The sequence below is a fragment of the Stegodyphus dumicola genome, chromosome 1, assembly GCF_044657685.1.
Source record: "Stegodyphus dumicola isolate Sdum_Otavi_A_Nest chromosome 1, ASM4465768v1".
Lineage (NCBI taxonomy): Eukaryota > Metazoa > Arthropoda > Arachnida > Araneae > Eresidae > Stegodyphus > Stegodyphus dumicola.
In genome coordinates, this window is record NC_140768.1 from 234,754,429 (window position 1) to 234,764,732 (window position 10,304).

Consider the following 10,304-nt stretch of genomic DNA (forward strand, 5'->3'; position numbering starts at 1 on the left):
TAGCGAAGAAAGTGACAGAGGTTACTGAAAACGAAAAAATTTCGATTGACAAATTAGTCGGTATTCTCGACACAGCAATTATAGGACTTGAAAAGCGGAACTTTGTAACTGAACAAGAAATTATGTCTGTTTATGGAATTAAAGAGAATGTATTATCACATAAAAAACGAAGCAACTTAAACAACTTACATTGAAAGAAATGTTAAATAAAGTAAACAAATAAATATTAAGCTTTTCTTTTTTTGTAAATTTTGATACCCTTTAGATCATAATTATTCTTTATTTCGTAAATTACGGTTTCATATTTTTAATTTTATAATTTCTGCATGCCATTTTACCAGATTTAAACTGATGATCTATAATCCGGAATCGCCGAAGTCCCGATGAGTCCGGATTAACGACTTTTGACTGTATTGTTCTTCACTGGGCTGAAAAAGCTCAATTATTTAAATAGCTACATAAGTGCACCTAATGCTTAGATAAAGTCTGCTTCAGAAAAAAAGGTTGTTATTTATAGAAAAATTTAAAAGTTTACAGTAACCTCTCCCCCCTCTCAGTTTTTTTAAACGTTTCTGACAAAAAATCAATAGATATTAAAAATAAATTAACATAACCTTGAAAATTCAAAACAACCAGAAATCTATAAGTTATAATTACGTTTAACTAATTTACATTCATAACTCTGCAACACAAATAAATTTAATGGTTAAAGAGTATGTATCAGCTCATAGCTTAAAGTGGATATTCAGGTACTTCTAAATGGAAACTTGACTAGAAAACTAAACAGTATTTTCTTTAACAATGATTATATTTCCCTCTTAATCAGACAGTAAAGGAATGTACACAAGCACAAATGTATACATACCAGAATAAATAATTTTATAACTGTAGCTGAATTAAGCATAAAAATTTTTTAAACAGGAAGTAAATGTAAAAATGGGTTTTCAAGCATATAAACATCCACATAATTTTAAAATAATACCCACTAAATAAAAACCCCAAATTTTAATTAATTAATTTCAAATTTTACAAAAGAAAAATTTAAAGAAAGCACTGAAATTCCAAGACATAGGAAGTTTATACATAAATTTAACTGCAACAAAATATGCTAATTCATTTATAAAAAGAAATGAATGACCTAATGATCTGGCATGTCTGTAAGTTAAAAATCTATGAAAAAATTATTATCAGAGAAAAGAATCAGGAAACAACTGACACATTTCACAAATTCCAGGTTAGAAACAAAATGTAGATAACAAATAAATAACAAATTACAAAATTCTGTTAAAAACATTGCTTCGAAATATCAAGACTTTCTTAAATGACAGTTTCTATGCTTTCTAAGGAACAAATTTCCATTAGACTGAAAGTTAAATGAAGTTCTTTCTATATATTTCTAATTTGGGTTCGATCCCAGGCAAATGAGCTGGGTGCAGGGATGCTTTCGTGGTTTTCTTCAAGTATGATATGTATATAAGGCTTTTTCCCTCAGAAATTGCTCCACAAACCCATCTTTCCCTTAAAAGGCCTAGGTACTTTTGTGGTTCAGATAGCCCTAGTGTACTTTTGTGGTTAGTCTATATTTTAGACAGATTATTACCGTATTTGACGGCATATAAGATGCACATTTTTTCCTAAATTTGGTCTCAAAAAAAGTTACCTGTGTCTTATACGTGAAGTACACAGGTTAACTTTCAATACTGAATGCTTTTTTTAGCCCGGATAAAGGTCTAGACACACATAACTTTTTCTACATCTGCCATAATTATTTTGCGCATGCGTGAAATATCTGTCGCCAAAAAGCACCAAAGCTCGAAGCTGATGTCGAAGTACATCTTTACGTAGACTTTCTTTGACTTAGCCGACACACATGTTGGTATCGGTGCTACTCCGTATAAACATGTCAGTATCGGTGCTTAAAACTAGTTGTTTAAAAAAATACCCTGGAAAATATGACTACAGGAAACAAGAGATTAAGCTATACACTTCAGTATACACTAGGAATGTTAAACTATGCCAAAGTGCATGGAAACAGAGCAACAGCAAGGCATTTTAGTCCACCACCTGCCAAAAAAATACTTACTTGGCGACTGCAGGAAGATCAACTGAAGACTGCTAAGAAACAAAAACATAACCTTCGATGCCCAGCTCCATCTTGGCCTGAACTTGAAACTGCCCTAAAAATGTGGGTGATAGATAAGAGGAAATCTGGGATAAGTGTTTCAACCAAAATGATAATCAATGAGGCCAAAGGATTTGCAGAAAAACATGGGAATCAGAACTTTTCAGGGTCTGAGGGCTGGTGCTACAGGTTCATGAAAAGGCAAGGCTTATCAATGCGCACAAAAACAACTATTGCACAGAAAATGCCAGCAGATTATGAAGAAAAAATACTAGCACTTCATAAATTTGTTATAAATGCACACAAGAAAACTTCTTTTGAGCTCGAACAAATAGGAAATATGGATGAAATTCCACTCACATTTGATGTACTATCCAACAAGACTGTGAGTATTAACCCTTTCGTGGGCCATTTATTTCTCTTTTGAATTTCTCCCATTTTTTTATGTTTTATTATTAATTAAACAATAGCATTTAAGGAAATATATTTTATTTTGCCAAATTTTTTGTTTACATTTAAATTTTAGCGGTGGGAAGTATACTTCCCACGGGACCTTTTAGGGTCATAGAGAAAATTCAATTTAAAGGCGATTATTTGCTGTGAAAAGATGAGAAACACATTGCAATGCACAAGGATACTTCAGATACTGCACACATATAGCGGGTCCTCTTTTCTTGGGCCTTTGTGCTACATTTCTTACACCGTCTATAGTTGGAAACCATCTTTGGCATATGATTTCCCACACTGACTAAGCGTACATCATCCGGAACTGCACACTTTTTTGCTTGGAAGCTAGCCAGATGGCCTTTCTTTTTTTGAGGAATATCGGTCTATTAGTTGATGAGCTAATGCCCTATGGAATGTTAGCTGGTCTAAACTTCTATTTCTCTTGTTTCCTTGCCACAGTATAAAACTATTTACGATGCCAAGATCAATAAGAAAATAAAAAATACGATGCCACCATTCTACAGATCTCTTCCTATTTGGTACATTTATTTTCTTTGATCGAAGCAATCAACCCCTCCCATGATATCGGTATATATGGCAACCGCTTTAGGGCAAGGTACTTTTGTTTTAGCACCATCCTTTTATGTACGATTTACAGATGTAAAATCGCTGAATTATGTGCAGTAGTCAGGAACGTAACAGCCTTTTTGTCCATCAACTTTATTTCAGCAACACCTTCCTTAGTTAGGAACACTGATTCCCCTCTTTGTAGTTTGTTATTAGCCTTCAGTATTGGCGGAAGATCCTTCCTTTGCGGCCTCACAGTCCCCATAGAAAACAGACCACTTATAAGTAGACTTTTTGCAAGCCTAAAAGATGTCAAATAGTTATCATAGGCTATAAGGTGACCTGTCTGTTTCACATCTTCCGTTAGTTTAGTTATTACTGTTTTCCCTAAGCTCAATATTTTATCCTTATTATCAGAAGTTTCTTTTCCACAATAAATTTCAAATTTTTGAATATATCAAGTCTTAGAGTCTGCTACACACCACACCTTGTAACCTCTTTTTATAGGCTTCATTGGCATATACTGCTTCAATGAAGTTTTCCCTTTGGAAGCTATCATACATTCATCTATTCATAATGTTGATGAAGGTTCGTAGACTTTAGCTACGGAATCATTGAGCTGTGAGAGGATGCCTGACTTTATACAGTTTATCATGCCCAAATTGCCCACATGGATTTGTGCTGTTATCGTTTACATGTAAAGTATCAATTATTTTTTTGAACCTCTTTGCGATTATTATTCTTGCTACTGATTGAACATGGAGAATAGGGTCTGTGCTCCAGTAGTTTTTCAGTTCAGGCAATGATGTATACCCAGGAGTATATGCATACCTACCCCATGCTTTCAATTCTTCTGATGTGATTTCTTTCCAGTTCAGGATAATGTCTTTTGTGGTATGACCCAATCTCTTCATTTTCTTAGGCTGCTTTGCATATGAGTTTGTTTCGTCAACAATATTCTGTAAAATTTCCTCGGTAAATATCATGCCAAAATAATCCTTTTTTTCTCAGTAAAACTGAATGATATTTTCAAATGTATCTTCAAAAATATTCTAATTTTTCCAACATATTTATTGCACGTGGCTTTTATATATGATGCAATAGCATTTTCACTTTTCACCCATTATTTATTATTCAATATTAGATAGTTACTGCAGAAATATACACAATAAGAAAACGTTATTATAATAAAAACAGTATTTTACTTACATTTGTAGCAGAATCGTATAGCAATGCAAATGTCAAATCAAAACAGGTGTCTCAGTTGGACAGATCTCACACAACACGTTCGAACTTTCAAAACAAATGTGGTAATTCTGTTTACAATCGATTGAACACAGAGGGCAGCACAATACTGAAGTGGGAATTAGAGTTCCGAACGTTATAATAGCAAAGCCAATATATTATAGTGGGTTTTGCGCTTCCCACAGGTGTATTTCCAAGGAACATGTAGGTGAGAAGTAACCTTCCCACGGCCCACGAAAGGGTTAAAGGGTCTACATCAATAACCATAAAAACCACAGGTCATGAAAAACCTGAAATACGGTAGTTCTAACATGTTGTGCTGATGGCACAATACTACCGCCGTTTTTCATATTCAAAAGAAAAACTCATCCGAAAGAAAAACTTCAACTGGGTGTAATTGTTCATGTTCATCCGAAAGGCTGGATGGACGAAGTTGGAACAAAACTGTAGTTATAGAACGTATGGGCAAGGCTGTGGACTTTTAAAACCCTCTCTTTTGGTTTTGAATCAATTTAACACCCATAGAAGTGAAACCATAAATAATAAAGCGAGAGAATTAAAAACCCAGATAGCTGTCATTCCTGGTGGACTGACTAGCCAATTGGTGAATAAGCTATTTAAGGAAAAAGTGCGAGAACGATGGAACAAGTGGATAGGAGAGCCACAACACGCCCTCACACCTTCAGGTAGAATGAAGCTGCCCTCTAGTTCACAAGTGTGCGAGTGGGTAAAAAGATCTTGGGAGGATATAAAGGCTGAAGTAATTGTTAAGACCTTTAAGAAGTGCGGAATCAGTAATGCTCTTCATGAAACAGAAGACAGCTTTAGTGTAGAATTGGGTGCCCCTTTGATTGGCGACATTTTTTTTTTTTTATTTTGGCGATGAGACCTCACTTCTGGTTACCACAATAGTTTTAACTTTGTTTTAGCTTCCCGATTTTATTTAAATGAAAATAGATTGATGTGTACATTGGACATATTTAAGGCAGTGCGCAATGGAGAATAGTTTTCATTTTTACTTTTAGGAATTTATGTGGCAATGGTAGTAAACAGATTCTAGTTTAGATAATTCAGTTAGAGTTGACTTTAAGGTACCCCTTGTAATATTTCTAAGTTATTGTTTCATTTATCGCCAAGTTGTTGTATCATTTATTGTAAGCTGAGTAGTTGAATGTTATGGAAACCCTATTACGACGTAATCGTTTGGGCTGATCTTTAGAATATGGTAACTGGTAGTTTGCCGACATTTTGGAGGCGATAAAGGTTACTACCTGTGACTTTGGTAATAATGTGAGCAGTACTCAGTTCCGATTACGCATTATTTTGTGTGAGGGAAATGAGAGATCATGGGATATGTCATGTGATATTAATGGACGAATTACTGTTCTTTAATCGCGAAAGGGGGGAATTAGGAAAAATATCTGTGGCTGTATATTATTTTGTATTAAGCTTCATTGTGTGTTGTGTGAAGTAGGGTTGAATAATTTTGGGATTGCATGGCGCTGTCTAAAGTGAATTCTAGATGTGATAAAGAGAATTTTGCTTTTTATTTAGCAGAGGAAGTGTAGAGGAAAAATTCGCAGAAAAAATCGTTAACTAATTTTATTGAATCCATAATAAAAGTGTATACACCATGTAAGCAAGACTCTGAAGAAGATTAGGTAAGTTAGTATTTTTAATTATTTGAGGATATTATTTCTATGCATTGTTCTAAATGTAAGGTGGAAGTAAAGTAATTTGGTATTATTGGGAAAATTGTTATTAGCAATGATTTAGTTTAAAGTAATTAGGATTGAAAGCTAATTTTTATTAATTTAATGTATGTGCTTATTTATATTTTAAGTAGTAGTTTTGAATTTAATTATATTTTAATTAAATGATAGTTATTTTGTGAATTTTATGTTTGTAGGAATTTGGTATATGTTTTAGTTGAAGTAAACGTGCATGGAAATAATTTAAATATTTGACACTAAGTATTTGTAATGTTTGCGGTATGAATTCGTTGGTGACGTTTATAATATAATAGATAATTTAGAGGTAAAAGTTTTTGGATATTTTATTTATTTTATATGTGGAAATGTTCATATTTGGAAAGGGTATATACTTTTTCGTTATTAGGTAATTTCATATATATTCTTTTTAATGGGTTTAAAGATTCAGAAAATTGTCATGCATTTTCGTGAAATTTTTCTAATTTATGAGAAAAAAGCAGTGTACATGGATATGGTGAAGAGTGTGCGCAATGCCATTTTTGTGCAATTCTGGGATTTTTTTTTAAGTAAAAATAAGTCGACGTATACATGGTTTAGTGATATTTTAATTAAATGGTAGTTATTTTGTGAATTTTATGTTTGTAGGAATTTGGTATACGTTTTAGTTGAAGTAAACATGCATGGAAATAATTTAAATATTTGACACTAAGTATTTGTAATGCTTGCGGTATGAATTCGTTGGTGACGTTTATAATATAATAGATGATTTAGAGGTAAAAGTTTTTGGATATTTTATTTATTTTATATGTGGAAATGTTCATATTTGCAAAGGGTATATACTTTTTCGCGATCAGGTAATTTCATATATGTTCTTTTTACCGGGTTTAAAGATTGAGAAAATTGTCATGTATTTTCGTGAAATTTTTCTAATTTATGAGAAAAAAGCAGTGTACATGGATATAGTGAAGAGTGTTTGCAATGCCATTTTTGTGTAATTCTGGGATGTTTTTTTAAGTAAAAATAAGTCGACGTGTACATGGTTTATGTGTATTTGTTATTTTGAAAAACGCGTAAGGAGTATGGTATTGTGCACTTTTTCCCAATTTTGCAGTGAATATTTGTCATGATTAAGCAGTTTTGTTAGATTAAATTTCTAGCATAAGAGTAATTCGGCTAGTAGATTGTTGTAAGAAGTGTTCAGTAGATAAAAAGAAAAGAAACATGTCTTTACTTCGTGAAGACAAAATGGCGGCGGGAAAAAAAAAAATAGAGGGTTGCTGTAGGAGAGTTGGTCGCTAAATTTTCGCCACAAAATCGCCAAGTTACCATAATCTAAAGATCAAACATCGTTTGCATTATTCCAGGAAATTTTGAATCATGGGATGTTTTGCAAGGGCTTTTGTGATGTGTGTTGCTTAGAAGTACATTGCTTGTTTCATTGTTTAGACGGTACAATGGCTGAATGTAGCAGGATTAATTTGAAGTTTCTGTACAATTCGGAACAAATTAATTGACTATTAAGGGGGAAAGTGTATTAATTGACTGGCGTGTAAATGAAGATTTACTTAGTAGCTATTTTCCGGACAGTCCGGAACTACGTCTTGGACTCTTTTTTTTTTTTTTTTTTTTTTTTTAATTTATGTGGCAACGGCGATATACGGATTATAGTTCAGATAATTTTACGAAGTTTTTGGTTGCTGTTAACGAATTTTATGCGTCACAGAATGAAGACGAACGAATTTCTAAATCAGATAAGTGGACGGTTAATCTTCGGATTTTGGTAACTTGGCGATTTTTTGGTGACCAACCCTGCTACAGCAACCTGCTATTTTTTTTTTTTTGGACGCCATTTTGTTTTTACAAAGTAAAGGCTTTTTTTTTTTTTTTTTTTTAACTCAACATTTTTTTTTTCAACAATCTGCTAGCCAAATTACGCTTATGCTAGAACTTTTATGGAACAAAAGTGCTTAATCATGACGAAGATTAGGTGCGAAATTGGGAGAAAGTGCAGAATCGCCCACTGCTTGCCACGTTTTTAAGAATTGCACATACACAGTATCCATGTACACGTCAACCTATTTTCATTTAAAAACACATCCCAGAATTGCACAAAATGGCATTGCACACACTCTTGACTGTATCTCCATGTACACTGCTAAAGTCCTAGCTAGTAACCTTTATAGCCTTACCAAAATGTCGCCAAACTACCCGTTACCATATTCCAAAGATTAGTCAAGTGGGGTTATATTTGCTTTGTGTAGAGCTAAAATACATAACAGGTTTTTTCCTTTTTTTCTGTTATTTTGTTTGGTTTAAAATAAAGTTTATTGAGATTACGTATTTATTTATTTATTTATTTTGCCTCTACTGTAGAACTGGGTGTTTTAAGTGAAAATATATCGATGTGTACATGGACAAACTCATGGGAGTGCATAAGGCATAGTTTGTGCAATTCTTTGATGTTTTTTTAAGTGAAAATAGGTCGATGTGTACATGAATGAAGTCAAGAAAGTGCACAATACCATTTTTGTGCAAATCTGGGATTTTTTTTAAGTGAAAATATGTTGATATGTACATGGATACCGAATTTGTGCAATTCTTTGTCTTGTTATTTTGGCTTTGCGTATGGTGCCAAGAGATACCCTGAAATATATACCTAATTTTGTATTCATCTAGTTAGCATACTTAACTCTCTCTACATATATCTGAAATATTAGTATCTTACTTTTGGTTCTCCATGTAAGAAAAATTTCAATCACTCTTAAATTCACATAAGCATACTAAAATAATAATAATAATAAAGTTTGGTTTAATCCTAGTATCCGGTGCACACGGGATTTGGCTACTTTATGATGAGCAGTAAAAACGGGACATATACGACGAGTAGTAAACGGGTCATTCAAGGAATATATATTGTTATATATAGTATATTATGTATATACACACATAGTATATAGTATATAGACGTTGTTTGGATCAATTTTGGCGTAAACGATAATTTTCAAAATCGCACCAAGGCTGCACCGTATACTAGGATTTTAACAAAAGCTTTATATAATCATAGCTTAAAACTAATCATTAAACATAAACATTAAGATTTTCATCGTGAAACTCAAAAGAGCAAGTTTTCTTTACACAATCATGTAAGCATAAACTGGCACTTAGCTAAATAAAAGTTAGCGTCTTAAAAGAATTTTAAGGATAAAGTTAAAAACCCGAGATTTTAAAGCATATTCTTTTAGAATTTTTTTTAATTTAATAAAAGTTTGTAACAGAGTGAAATTTTAAAAACTCGTCACGTACACTTTATCAACTTCATAACGAGCGAAATTAAAAGAAGCTTTTACTTATTACAAAATTCATGTGTTTGGTTGAAGAAAAGAAAATTATATGAAAAAAATGAAAATCATCAATGCTTCCGAAAATCATAGTAAAGAGAAAATTTGCCAAAAAAATAAAAGTTTATGTATGCAAATAACTGTAAGTTCATTATTTTACCTCCAGCAACAAAGAATGCTTTCAATACTAGAATTCAACAACATTAAAAAATATATAAAAGCAGACAAAAGACTTTCTTAGCCATTCTTTTATCATAAAAGCATTTTTTAATTAAAATATTTTCTACACCTTATATTTCAAAGCAAGAAAACCACTTACAAAACTAAAAGAAATCACATATACAAAAATACTATCTACACGAAGGTATCCTCCAGTATTTACACATAATTATTTCTAATACGTCGCATCAGACTACCGACTACAACAATATTACTAATAACATTCACGCTGCTTAAAGAAAAACAACAGACGCGAATATAATGATGCCATCTATTATTTTCTAACTTTGAAAAACACAGATTATGAAATTTCCAAGGAGGTTAGAATATAAGGAGGGAGGGTTCACAGTTTTCTCCACTATCGGGGAATGAAACTCCACCGAACAAGCGGCGTCCATGTTTGTAACTTCAAAACATTGCATTACGGCAGTGAAACGTACGTGTTTTTAAGCTGTTCCGTGCATGTATTTTCCACTAAAAATATGTAAAATTTATAATGAAATACTTCGCTATTGTTAGTTTTTTGTTTCTAAGTTATAAAGATGATATCCGCAATTTACTACGTACAGAAAATCATTAAGAAATAGTTCGAAATCTAAATGCATGTGCATAACATTAAAGCCTTTAAAAATAGAATTTGTTTAGGTTTTATTG

The 10,304-nt window shown here is 32.5% G+C and overlaps 1 protein-coding gene across 2 annotated transcripts in view; it reads right to left on the reverse strand.

Moving 5' to 3' along the window:
• The window catches only part of LOC118205782 (protein arginine N-methyltransferase 6-like), a 69,053-nt gene extending 59,084 nt beyond the window's left edge, over positions 1 to 9,969 (reverse strand). The window contains exons 1-2 of one of the 2 annotated variants that reach the window (XM_085826457.1): positions 9,751 to 9,969; positions 2,084 to 2,177 (exon numbers count right to left, since the gene is read on the reverse strand). The gene's annotated coding sequence lies outside the window, so the exon portion shown is untranslated. The remainder of the gene's footprint in view (positions 1 to 2,083; positions 2,178 to 9,750) is intronic. The other variant, XM_085826450.1, reaches the window with a different exon arrangement.
• Positions 9,970 to 10,304: the final 335 nt, after the last annotated feature.